Below are 14,153 nucleotides of genomic sequence, written 5' to 3'. Positions count from 1 at the left end.
GGGGAGAGACAGAGAGAGAGAATCCCAAGAGGGCTCCTGCTGTCAGCATGTAGCCTGACATGGGGCTCTATGTCATGAACCTCCAGATCATGATCCGCACTGAAATCAAGAGTGGAGACTTCATAGACTGAGGCACCCAGGCACCCCTCATTGAAAGTTTTCTTTCAATTATCATTTGTGTTCTATGGTATTCCGGGATTTTAAGACACTTAAAGATGTTAATTATGCAATTCTTCTCTTTCTGAAAACACAAAGAAGTAAATAGAGGAGTATGTCTGTGTCATGACTATGCAGTGAAATAAAAACCTACGGGATGAAGGTCTGATTGATTTAGAACCTCTACTCCCATAAGTCATTACATCTACTACACAAGTCGAGGGACTTCATTGCTCAGTAGAAACTGATGTGAGGTGGGCCAGGAGTAAATAAATGCTCAAGAAACTATTCTTGAGACCTTTTTGGTGAACGAGGCTGATCTTATTAAAGCACAGGGACGGGACATGTGGGAAGAATGAGCTGCAGTGTGATTGTGAGGAGACATTCATTATATACTTTAAGTTGGGCGGGGGGGGGGGGGGGTTGGAATAAAGATTCTGAAGGGATTTCATAGGTTAAAGAGGACTCACAGGATCCTGGAAGTCTGGCTATTGTCAAGGGAAGCTTGCTTTAATGTAAAGCAGTTGTAAATTCCTTGAGGAATATCTTCCTCTTCCAATCTTAAGTACTTCTCAGTGGGTTGTAAGTTGTAAGACAATTTAATTTTACCTACATTTCTTTTGCCTTTGTTTTCTTCATCAGAAACTGCAAGGTAAGGGTGCCTGGGTCCTCAGTCGGTTAAGTGTTTGACTCTTGACTTCAGCTCAGGTCAAGGTCTCATGGTTTTGTGAGTTTGAGCCCTGAGTCATGCTCTGCATGACCCTGTGGAGCCTGCTTGGGATTCATGCTTTCTCTGCAACTCCAATCCTCCTGCTCACTCTGTGTCTCTCAAAATACATAAACTTAAAAGAAACTACAGAGAAAGAGAAACTAGGAGAAAGAAGGTTCCAGTTTAAATGCGATGGTGTCTGGAAATCGCTCAGGGAATCTACCTAAAATCATTACAACTGATAAGAAGGAAAATATGAACGTTATTGGGGGGAAATCTGGCAGAGAGCCAAAGCCAAGGAATAGAAGGTAACATCAGCTGCAAGTACACCATTCATGTCAGTGCCTAAGGCACACCTCAGAACACATGGTCACCAGTGTGTTCTTGTGGCTCCCAAACAGTAAATAAGAATATAAACAACTTTGAGGATACAGTGCATCTATGTAGCCTTCAGTCACATATAGTTTCCGTGTTCTGTAATGTCTAGACTATTTTAAAGTATATTTTCCACATCCAAATGCACAGGAACATTCAAGGTTATTCTGTGCCTCATATCCATCTGGTGTAGGAAACAGGGTGCTGTCGAAAAAACCACCAGATGCAGAATAGAAGCGAGGCAAGATTTTATTCCCAGCTGGGCCAAACCTGATCTCATGATCTTAAGGAGAAAAGTGCAGAGAATGGCCCGAAACAAAGGTAGCAGCGAGCTTACATGGATTTTAGCAAGTCAGAATACGTCATTATTTGGTTAACCAATTACAATTTACAGCATTTCATGGTAGCCAGTTATATTGTGACACACAGATGTTAGTTTTGGCGGGAGCCTAACAATTTAAAGTTCTTTGTCCTAAGAGGGTTTAAAATGACCAGTGATAGTTAGACCCCAAAGATGCCATGGGGCAGCGAGTATGTAACTTTTTACATGTTGGTCTTGCCTAGGCCAGATCTTGGTAGAAGGGGTGGGGGAGGGTTGTGCATCCTAAGTTCTCTATTTAGCAAGCAGGCAAGGTCACAGAAGCGAGATACGGTGGTTAGTAATTTCCGATAAACCTAATAGGGAACTATATAAGCCTTTTATCTCGATTATTCATGAAAGGTGAGTTTAAGCCGAATTTATATACAATACCCTTTCTGATATATTATAAGTTGACCTATGACAGTGTATTTGTGCATTTTCATAATCTTACTCTACCCACAGCAGAGAAATCATCCAGATCAGACCTAAATGGGAACTGTTTTTCTTGAGTGCTATCCCAGAACCAGCAAAAGGGCATGTGGATTCAACACCTTCCCCTCTGGATCTGTTACAAAGGGAATATTTTCAATACTTGTAGGAATTTAATTCAAAGGGAAAACTGTTGATGCCCTACTGGAAGCCAGGTTGAAGAGAAGGGAGCAAAGTCTCTGGGATATAGGGTAGGAGTGTTCTAAAGACATATTCTAAAGAATTCTAAAGACATATTCTAAAGAATATCATTTCTGAGAAGGTTAAAACTTAGGTGAAAACAAAGCAGAACCATCAGAATTTAAAAAAAAATTGCCTTTTTTTTTTTAATTTCTCTTAGAGAGGATGTATGTAAATGGGGGACAGGGACACAGGGAGAGAGAGGAAATCTTAAGTAGGCTCCAAACTCAGAAGGAACCCTGATGCAGGGCTGGATCACAGGTCCCTGAGATCATGACCTGAGCCCAAATCAAGAGTCTGATGCTCAAATGGCTGAGACACCCAAGTGCCCTGCAATTTCTACATGCACGGACTTCAGGAGAAAAAGATGACAGGTCCTCCGACCTGGGACGCAAGGCTTACCTGAGAACTGGCCATTTCTTCTTCTTTCACCTGGCCTTCTAGATCTTTTTTCTCAGAAGATCTTTGTGGAGAAATCACAGCAGAATAGGAGAAAATGTCTGTAAAGACACCAACACAGCCTCTCCACCTGTAACCTGATCGCCTGCAGGCAGGGCTTTGAAGTGCAAAAAAGGCCCAAGTTCCTAGTCCTTTGGGTCAAGAGCTATTCAGAAACTGTCAGCTCCCACTTGGGCACCAATCTCTGAGTTTCTCTCCTCTGCTTTCAGGGGGACTCCCCTCCCACAGGAGCCCACAAATTCTGCTACAGCATAGGAACAGTGTGCTACATGGACCTGACCCTCCCCAACTCCTGTACAGGAGACCCTGTTGCCTCCCCTTGAGGAAAAGCCTGCATTCAACTTTCATAAATAGAAGGGAAGTTCTATTTATGCCTGCTTACTCTGGCCTAACTTAGAATTTTGATAGGGAAAGAGAGGATTCAGTACACAGAAAGGAAAAGATTAGGACCTGAGATCCCTGGGTGGGGAAAACACTTTTTGGAACAATGCTGGGAGTGTCTGACCGCAGCAAACCCCCTCAGGTGTAAGGTTCCTCTTAGGATGTAACAGATACCACTAACTTCCCTTCAGATGCCCCTCAGGAATTTCACCATAAAGACCTAACTAAAAATTAGTGCTAGGGGCGCATGGGTGGCTCAGTGGGTTTAACGTCCAACTTTGGCTCAGGTCATGATGTTCAACTTTCGCTCAGGTCATGATCTCACAGTCCATGAGTTCGAGCCCCGCATCGGGCTCTGTGATGACAGCTGAGAGGCTGGAGCCTGCTTCAGATTCTGTGTCTCCATCTCTCTCTGCTCCTCCCCTGCTCGTGCTGTCTCTCTCTGTCTCAATAGTAACTAAAAACATTAACAAAAATAATAATTATAAAAATTAGTGGTAGACCATAAAACGTATGACCCACAAGGAACTGTGTGGCCTCCCGTCCCCTAGTACAATGGGAATGAGATAATCAGGAATGGAAAACCCAGCACCTAGAGTTAGCAAGCCAATACAAAACAGGAAAAGGAAAAAGGGGAAAGGGAAGGTGGGAGAGAGGGGGGAGAGACCCAATCCTCACAAAACAAAGATCCTTGCCTATTGTCTCGGGTTTTCATCCTCAGATGCCCCTCTCTGTACAGCGAGCTTTCCTACCACTCTCCCTCTCTTAGACACTAATCACCTCTGTCTGTGGCGCATTTTGTGCCCACCTCTTCATTCTTTGAAGCGGGGAGACCAGGAATCCCTGGTGTTGAGGTCAAAAATCCTGCACCTGAATCCCCTGGAGCACTTCCCTGAAACCACACTGTGGTTTCCACCGACCCAGTTGAGGGAATGTGAGGGGGAGGGCAGCAGCAATGATCATTCTTGAAACTCCACAGGTGATCCTACTGGGAAGCATTTGGGGAAAAGATCTGCAAAGCACAGTCACCCAGGCTAGGGATGTTGTCCAGATTAAAATCCATGCCTTCTCCACTGACCAAAGTTTGTGGAGATTTACACATTTTCCCTCTTTCTGCTACACAGAGGGAGACACCCTTCCAAATGGAACTTACCCTGATACATGCAAATGTCTGTTACAAAGGAAACCTGTCCTGGGTTTCAGAGCTTTTCCTTGGTCTGTTTCAAATAATCCTTCTGGCAAAGAGACATAATTAGACTTGACGAGCTGCTCCCCTTCAGGAGGAAAGTTTATTTCCCTAAGTCACTGCCAGGTAGTTTTCCAAATGCAATATATATATTTTTTTTAATGTTTATTTACTTCTGAGAGAGAGAGAGAGAGGCACAGAGAGAGAGAGGGGGAGACATGGAATCTGAAGCAGGTTGCAGGCTCTGAGCTGTCAGCACCCAGCCCAACACATGGATCCAACCCTCCAAACCATGAAACCATGACCTGAGCCGAAATCAGACACTTAACTGACTGGGCCACCAAAGCGCCCCAGAAATTCATATTTATTGAGAGGTATCATGATTCATGCACTGATAATGAATACGCGACAATCTAATTGCTTTATGGTAGCCTAGTACAATCAATACAATGGCTTCAAGGTAGACCAGCCTGTACACGAATGAGTGGCTCCTCATAAAATTGTTACAAATGTGACCTTTCTGTCCAGTGTAGGTTGTCTTATCAATTTTCAGTCTTGATGATTGACTAAACATGTTCCCAGGTTCATGACATGTGTATGGGTTTTTTTTTCCCACATGAATCCTCTGATGATCACCATCTCTGGAGGATGGGTTAGGAATTTTCCCACATTCGTTATATTTGTAAGGATTCTCTCCTAAATATATACTCCTCTGTATACTAAGGTTGGAGCTTTGATAAAACACTTCCCTACATTTATTACAGTCATAATCGTTCTCTGGAAGATGAGTCCTCAGATGTTTATTAAAGTTTGAACCCTGCTTAAATATTTTCTCAGATTGACTGCATTGAGCAATCCTGTTTTCATTGAAAGTGTTGTGGTTAGGTTGTAAGGTTGACTGCTCAGTGAAGACCCCTCAACGGGATATCACCTACCACTTTTTTTCTTCAGTTTTAAATCTCTGATTTTCAGAAATATTTGATTGAAAGGTCAATACAATCCTATTGTCAAAATGGTACAAATAATATTTTCAGCATAGACTAGGTCACCTTTCAGGTTTTCCAAATTTTTTTTTGCAAATATGTACGTTTGACCCTTTGATTTGAGCCTTTACTTATAGGAACACACCGCTTTGCAGAAGTAGTGTAGTTAGAAAGGGGGGTTCTAAAATGTTTATATCCTTCACCATTTTGTGCAGTGAGACTCTTATTATGGGTAATTGTCTCCCTTTGGATATGTCCTTCATGATAGCTTTGATGCCCTTCACCCTCCCCAACACTGTTCCAGTCTCTCATTAAGCATACTTTCTCAAGGTCACTATGTTTATGTCTACCTACTGACAGTCTTTGGAAACAAGTTTCTATGCACATCTTTGGGAGGAGGCTCTGGGTGCCATTTGAAGATACAGCTGAAAGGTAATGAATAAAAGTAAAATCAATCCACTACTGTCAGATGAATACAGTTAAAATTTCTGATACACAAAACTAAAATCAGAGACTTTCAACTTAAGGACAAATGAATCATTAGTTTTTATACTTCATTCAGAAAGTATCTGAATTTCATCTCTCAGTTTTTGTTTTTTTTTTAATATATAGTGATTGTTGGCACATTTTACAACTTTGATGGTATTTGTTTATTAAGAAATGAAATGCTCAGGGCATTGAGCATCAGACTCTTGATTTCAGCTCAGGTCACCATCTCATGATTTGTGAGTTGAAGCCCCATGCCTGGCTCTGCACTGACAGAGTGGAGCCTACTTGGGATTCCCTCCCTTTCTCTCTGCCCCTCTGCCACTTTCTCTCTCTCTCTCTCTCTCTCTCTCTCTCTCTCTCTCTCTCTCAAAATACACTTTTAATACAAACTTAAAAATAATGAAATGAAAACTTGTTGTTTGCTGGATTCTAAAGGACGGGTGATACCCTTAAATTCCGTGGAATAGGAATCTATTAACGTAATACATTTCTTAAGGTCTTTTAAGTGCTTAATTCATAAAACTTTTCATGAGAGCTTTCCATGAGAGATTTTAATGAATATTCTTTACACCTTTATTGTCCATGAACACATGCCAATAATTCAAAATGTTCCTTTCTTCATGGGTACACAGTCACACTTTAAAATTATAGATACACAGGGTCACTTGGGTGTCTCAGTTGCTTCACCATCCAACTCCTGATTTCAACTCGGGTCATGATCTCATGGTTGGGATTCTCTCTCTCTCCCTGTTCCTCCCTCCTTGTGCTCTGTCTCAAAATCAGTAAACTTTAAAATAAAATTATAGTAGGTGTCCTTTAAATAATTCATCTTTCTTATGTAGAATTTTTTGGGTTATATTTTCTCTTATTCTGGTTTGCAATTCCATAATAATATGCTTCCTTTTGTATAGAAATTTCCACAGCATTATTTAGGTGTGGTTTTGTTTTTACCTGTATGTTTTGTTATAGAGTGACAATTTTCAACTCGTTACATTTTTGGACAATGTGAGTGTAACTGAAATATGAATTGGTTTTGTTCCCTTTGCCATTAAAAGTATCTATGTGTTTGTCTGTAGAAATATTACCCATGCGTCCTTTGTGACTCACCTTGTGTATTTCTTCCCTTGGTTAGTGGTCAGTGAATGTTGTATTATGTCTACGGGAATTGTTAGAATAATGGAATCCATTACATCATCTATTTATTGGTGAATGTATTATCAGTAGGTATTTTCATTGTGGTTCCCTTAGAGATTACTTAAAACATCTTAAAGGCATAACAACTATTATATGTGTCACTAGCCCCACGTCAGTCTGAGCCATTGTAGTTGGAGGACATTCCACTGAAGCTGATCCACAGCTGGCAGAAAACTCAGTCCTGCTTGAGCTCCATGATGTGTTCTACTCTGAGGATTGTGCAAAATACTGATTAGTTGAGGAGCAGTTCACCAGTCATAGGCAGTGCGTATTTCTGCCTCAAACAGTCCACCTAGTTTTTAGGCTAGATGCCCCTCTCTTCATGCACAGCTCACGTAGCATTTTTTTCCCCATCTGGTGGGGAGCAGAAAGAGGATGTCTGTCCATTGTAGAGACTGACACCATGAAGTTGGGGACCAGACTGTGCTCACATTTAACACTGGCACAAGTGACAATAACGATGCATTTTGGGGTAGCTGTTGTTTTGTGTTCTGCTATACCATGAAAAGGCCAATGTGTACTTTGTAGAAAGGAAGATGCATATTTTCTAGTATGTATACAGTGAGTATATAGATGCTCATGTCGGATGAAATGGCTCATATAACCTATGGTGCACTCTGGCTTCTCCGTTTCTTCCCTGTGGTATTGTCCACCTGCAGCCATGTGTTCACAGTTGCTCTCTCATGGCCACAGATGCTTGCCCCGCCATCAGCTATCAGACTGTGTTCCATGCAGCAAGGAGGGAGTATAAATCAGATGGGACTTCAGGAATTTATTTTGCAACCACTCCTGTTTCATTCAGGGAAGGCCATCCTTTTCAAGGCCCCTCTCTCTTCATCTCATGGACCTGAACGTTGGCAAACCACAACTCTAAGAACGTATCTGTAACACAGGTGGATACGTGAGATGGTTGGGAATGGCCAGTGTAACCTGAAGTGCTTCAAGGCATCTGACACTAAGGACATGATGCCTTGCACTGGAATCAGATGTCATGAAAAATCCTCTGAAATTTAGAGTATGCCTACCCAGATTCACAAGAATTTATCATGTATGCAAATGGGGTGCTAATTCTCTATACCTGATTACAAACAACTAATTAAGAGTGTAATTATTGTGTTATAGGAAAAGTCATGAAATGCAGATTCAGAGTAAGAATGTTGCCATATTCAACTCCATTATAAAATATAACATCTATTAATGTGTGGCCATATGTGTTTCATATCTTACTTGATGAAATATTTGAATAAATTCCAATTCATGTAAATTTGTATTATTTGATGAAAGAATCTGAGGACAAGTGTATTTTTGGGTGATTCCAGCATGCTCAATGACGAACATGAGACATGGAAGATGTGAAAACTGAACCAGACTATGTTAGAGTCAGACTTATTTATGAATAAAGCAAATGTGTATGTTGTGTGTGTGTGTGTGTGTGTGTGTGTGTGTGTATCACACCGCTAACATCACCACAAACACAGAAGGTTTCTAACAGTGACTTTAAATTTTTTTAACGTTTATTCATTTTTTGATAGAGAGAGACAGAGCATGAGTGGGGGAGGGGCAGAGAGAGAGAGGGAGACACAGAATCCAAAGGAGGCTCCTGGCTCTGAACTGACAGCACAGACCTGATGTGTGCTCAAACGCACGGACTGTCAGATCATGACTGAATCAAAGTCGGATGCCCAACCGACTGAGCCACCCAGGTGCCCCTAAGAGTGACCTTTAATGTGTATAACTCAGGGATGAACTTTGATTTAGTTACTGCAGAGACTGTCAAATTTATTTTGAATCAGATTTACCTGAAGCACTTATAAAATATCAGATTTCTAGGTCTCTTCCCATGTTACCATTTCAATACTTCTGGGCTGTAACTCCCCAATTTTCCTTTCTCACACGTTCTCAGGTGATGCCTAAGGGCCATGTTTTGGAACCTACTTGGAGAATAAACATCTGGGGGAATATTTATGGTTGTCCTCTTCAATAAAAATATTATCCCATGGTGGTGCCTGAATGGTTCTGTTGGTTAAGCGTTCGACTTCGGCTCAGGTCATGATCTCGTGGTTTGTGAGTATAAGCTCCTGATCAGGCTCTGCACTGAGCATGGACCCTGCTTCAGATCCTCTATCTCCTAGTCTTTCCACCCCTCTCCAGCTTCTACTTGCTCTTTCTCTCTCAAAAATAAACAAATATTAAAAAAAAAAAAGATATCAGCCCATGAAGAATGTAGTCAGATACACAGATGACCATGAAATTGTTGTAGGTGGATGTGGTCTTGGTTTCTAGATGGGAGAGTAGGCTCATGTGTAGTCTGGGCTTCTCCTGTGTTTTAACCTGGAAAGGTTGACCAGTGTACCTTGTCCTCAGTAGTCAAATAAATAGTGACTCTGTTACCTCACATCAGTAGAAAAGCAATCAGATTTGTCCAAGTGCATAAAATCGTAAGGGTTAAAGTCTTTACAATAAAGCATTAATAACAGTGAACCATACATTTTAAAGGCTATAGAATGACTTTAGATTTTGGTGAATAGTGTACTTTGGATTTCATTTTTCATGGAGTACATAGCCCACAACTTATGTTTCCCTGCTGTTTTCACTGTGTTTGAATATAAATATTGAACCATGGAAAATGACAGCTGTGTATTGAGAGTGGAAACGATACTCCTGGTCCAGATTTTCACTGGAAACCTGCAGGATTTCTAATGTCATCATTTTCCTTTACTGTAGTGGAACCAGGAAAGTTTGACAGGTTTTTCTTCTATGGGACCTGGAACACCAAATGATTTATATGCACATGAAAACTTGGAAGCACAAAAGTGCTTATCAGCCTGGGTTTACAATAAGTATCCCATGGCGAGTTTTAAGAAACAGCATCACCTGTGCCCCCTGCCAGAGTCTGTCTATTGGTCAGGGTGAGAGCATCGGTGCTGCTTTAACTACAAGCTCCAGGTGACTCTCAGGTGAGGCCAGGGTGAAACACGAGGATTCGCAGGCATATTTGGGAGGGCTGCATCTCCTTTCAGTAGAAGAGATGATGATAGTCTGTTCCGCGTGGACTTGGAAGGGGCAGGTCAGTGCAGCCTACGTTCCCTGAACTGTGGCAGGACGTGTGGCTGTCTGTAGGAGGGAAGGACATCTGAAACCGGGAAGGAGAAACTCACAGGTAAGTGTCCACGGAGGAGCTCCTTTATTCTGAATCTCCCCTGAGACAAAGTCAAGGAGATGGCAGCGTTTACTGCATTTCAAGATTCTTCTGCCTCTGAGGTGATGAAAGCAGGTGAAGAGGCTGTGGTGAGGCCTTTAAAGGCCTACAGGTGTGATTTCTCCACCTAATAGCACCTCAGAAAGCACTTAAGAGCAGAAGGGAGAGGAAGAAACGGCTGCTTCTCAGGTAAATCTTGTCCTGACTGAGCTCAGGGCCTGTGTCCTCATCTCTTACTGAAATGCTATGACTGTAGAGCTTGAAAACATTTTTTTTTCTTAACCTTTGATGGACCTGCCTGGCAAATTTCTTTTGGACTAGTATTTATCCCTTTTATGATAGTCAAATTCAGCTCTTTAGGACATTCTTGTGTTACATCCCTGGGCCTTCTCTCCATTCTCTCCATCTGGACTTTCCATACAGCATGAGGACTTGTACCATGAATTCATGAACTGCAACTATTGAAAATATTCCCTCTGTGACAGATCCATGTGGTGCAGTGTTGATACCCAAGATTCTCACTGAGATGGATCTGGTTTCAGGACCCCAGTGAAGGAGGAGAATATGTAATATTTAGGGAGTGTCTGGGTGTGGCCTGAGTCTATGTAAACTAGTTAATGTGACATTGAGGCAGTTGTGAGATCCAGCTAGAGGTTTGCCACATTCATTATATTTGTAACGTCTCTGTGCAATAGGAACTATGGTAATGAGTAAGGCTTGAGCAGTCTGAAACGTTTTTTACCACATTCTTTGTAAGTTTTCTCTGCAGTATGAGTTCTCTGGTGTTGGATGAGACTTGAGTACTGATTAAAAGGCTTACCAAATTCTTTGTATTGGTAAGATCATCTCCAGTATATGTTCTCTGATGAAGAATCAGGGTTTAAGCATTGCTTTAATATCTTGCCACATTCCAATGGGTATTATTACTCTCCAGTATGAGTTATCTGATGTGGAATAAGAGTTGAGGAATCCTTAGAAATTCTGTCACAGTGTTAACATTTAGAAGATTTGCTCTAGTATGAATTCTAAGTCAAGTTTGAACAGTGAAGAATGGTTTTCCCACATCCTTTACATTGGTAAAGTTTCTCTCCGGTATGGATTCTGTGATGTTCATTAAGATGTGCCTGGTGGGAGAAGGCCTTCCCACAGTCTTGACATTGGTAACCTTTCTCTCCAAGATGGATTCTATGATGTATATTAAGATGTGCCTCGGGGGAAAAGGCCTTGCCACATTCATTACATTGGTAAGGTCAGTCTCCAGTATGAATTCTGTGATGTTTGGTAAAGCTTGACTGTCGCATAAAGGCCATGCCACATTCTTTGCATTGGTAAGGTTTCACTCCAGTATGAATTCTGTGATATTTGGTAAGGCTTGACTGTCGCATATAGGCCTTGCCACATTCTTGGCACTGGTAAGGTTTCACTCCAGTATGAATTCTGTGATGTTTGGTAAGGTTTGTTTGTCACCTATAGGCCTTGCCACATTCTTTGCACTGGTAAGGTTTCACTCCAGTATGAATTCTGTGATGTTCTGTACGGGCTGAGGGTTGGGTAAAGGCCTTGCCACATTCTTTGCATTGGTAAGGTTTCTCTCCACTGTGAATTCTGTGATATGCCTTAAGGGCCGATTGCCAGTTAAAGGCTTTGCCACATTCTTCACACTGGTAAGGTTCTCTTCAGTATGAATTTCTTGATGTTGTTTAAGGTTTGATTTCTGGTTAAAGGCCTTGCCACATTCTTTACATTGGTAAGGTTTCTCTCCACTATGAATTCTGTCATGTGTCTTAAGGCCTGAGATCCAGCTAAAGGCCTTGCCACATTGTTTACATTGGTAAGGTTTCTCTCCAGTATGGATTCTGTCATGTGTCTTGAGGGCTGAGTGCCAGATAAAAGCTTTACCACATTCTTTACATTTGTAAGGTTCCACTCCAGTGTGAATTCTGTGATGTTGTGTCAAAGGCCTTGCCACATTCTTTGCATTGGTAAGTTTTCTTTCCAGTATGAATTCTTTGATGTCCTGTAAGGGTTGAGAACTGGTTAAAGACATGGCCACATTCCTTACCTTGGTAAGGATCAATGATGATCACCAACATTGGAAGACTGGTTAAGAATTTTCCCACATTCAATATATTTATAATGATTCCCTCCCTTAGGGATACTCCTGTGTGAAGTAAGGTTGGCACTTTGATAAAAGACTTCCCCATATTTATTACATTCATCATCATTCTCTGGAAAGGAGTCCCCAGATACCTTTGACCTTCACTCTCCTCAACCTTGTTCCAGTCTGTCATTAAGTGTACATTCTCAAGGGAACTATATTTATATCTACTCATGACCCTTTTTGGAACGAAGACTCAATGCATGACTTTGACAGGAATGTCTTGGTGCCATGTGAAAATATAGCTGAATGAGGTCAAATAACAGAAAAGTAAAATCATTCCAGAGTACTACTCTCAGATGAATGTACTGACAACTTCTAATATAGAACCTTAAAATCAATCAGAATATCAGGAAGACAGCTAAGAAGAAATCATCAGGACTTGCTTCTTCCATGAACACATAAACTTGCACACAAGGAACTGACAGCATAGCTTAGTAGAGAATTCTGTAGCATCTCTTGCTGTAGCACAAATCATGTTCTTATATCTCAGAAAATGAAGAAAATCACCTTATGTGCTATGTGCTCAAAATTAGCAGAAGCAAGGCAATTTAAACTTAAGACAGAAATGAAAACTATAGAATAAAGCAAAAATAGGAAAAATCAACAATAGAAAATTTGGTGGTTAGAGAAACCCCCCAAAGTCAACAGACCTGTCTCTAATGAAGCCAGAATGATAGAGAAGACTAACTAAAATCATAAGTGAGGTGAAGGCAGATACAGTATAACTGATCCCATAGAGATAAATTAAATCCAGCCCAAAATAGATAATTATATGGCAAGAAGTAAATACCAAAGAATCATTATGAATTTCCAAAAGATAAAACCTACAAGGACTCTATCATGAAGAAATCTGTCTGTCTGGCTACCTAGCTACCTACCTACCTATCACTTTGGAGTCTTTAACACACCATAGAGATTTTGAGTACTTGGGGAAAGAAAGGTGTATTTTGGCACACTGTTCAAGTTCATTTGGAGAGTAGAGCAAGAGCCCAGGCATGTATCACAATGGCATTTTGACGCCCTCCCTTACAGCCTTGAGAACTGTACCAGTACTCTTGTGGTCAGAAAGCAGCTCCTGCCCAAGATTTTGGAGGAAAGATCATTCTCCTCTTTTCCACATCCCCAAGAAATGATTGTTACAACAACTGTGCCTCTGATTTTGAAGAACTAGACATAGATAGATTTCCTCGTATATGGAGTGTCAGGAGGGGAATTTGGCACAGCTCCACAGGGTAAGAGGGCTTGATTATTTACAACGGGTGGTCTGCCTTGCACATTTGGTCCTTGCAGGCCTGTCATGGCAGAATCATTGGTTGCCAGGACCAGAGGCAATACTGGGGCTCAAGCCTCCATCGTCTGGGGAGGGGCTCATTTGAGATGAGGTAGACTGAGGGCAAGCAGCATCTTAGTTTCCAGGTAAGAGCTAGCCAGTAGATCCTGGTCACCTCATGGTGGTTTTCTGTGGCTTTGGGCACATTTTGAATGTAATGGCATTGGGCACGATATTTGTGAACACCTGCCAACAATTGCAATATAATGAGAACTGTGGTCTAAGGGGAGAATACTGGTTGTTGCTTTATTGGAATAAGCTATTTTCTTAGGTGACACTAATATTTACACTGACTTTCAAGTTTTTAATAGATCCTAAGGATGAGAATCTTAAAATGATAGAAACGTCTCCCTCCTATCATTTAAAGGATTATAAAATTATTATCCGTATAATTATCCATGTATCCACCTATTAATATTCTACCAAAATACAAAGCTTTCTTTCCTTAGGATACTCTCCAAAAGTGTTTTTTTTTTTTAATGCAATTATAAATGCAGATTA

General features: G+C 41.2%; 1 pseudogene; it reads right to left on the bottom strand.

Moving 5' to 3' along the window:
• Window positions 1-11,186: 11,186 nt before the first annotated feature.
• On the bottom strand, window positions 11,187-12,254 carry LOC122208836 (annotated as a pseudogene).
• Window positions 12,255-14,153: the final 1,899 nt, after the last annotated feature.

This window comes from Panthera leo, chromosome E2 (genome assembly GCF_018350215.1).
Source record: "Panthera leo isolate Ple1 chromosome E2, P.leo_Ple1_pat1.1, whole genome shotgun sequence".
Taxonomy (NCBI): domain Eukaryota; kingdom Metazoa; phylum Chordata; class Mammalia; order Carnivora; family Felidae; genus Panthera; species Panthera leo.
Note: the sequence above shows the minus strand (reverse complement) of the source record. Positions and strands in the feature narration are given on the sequence as shown.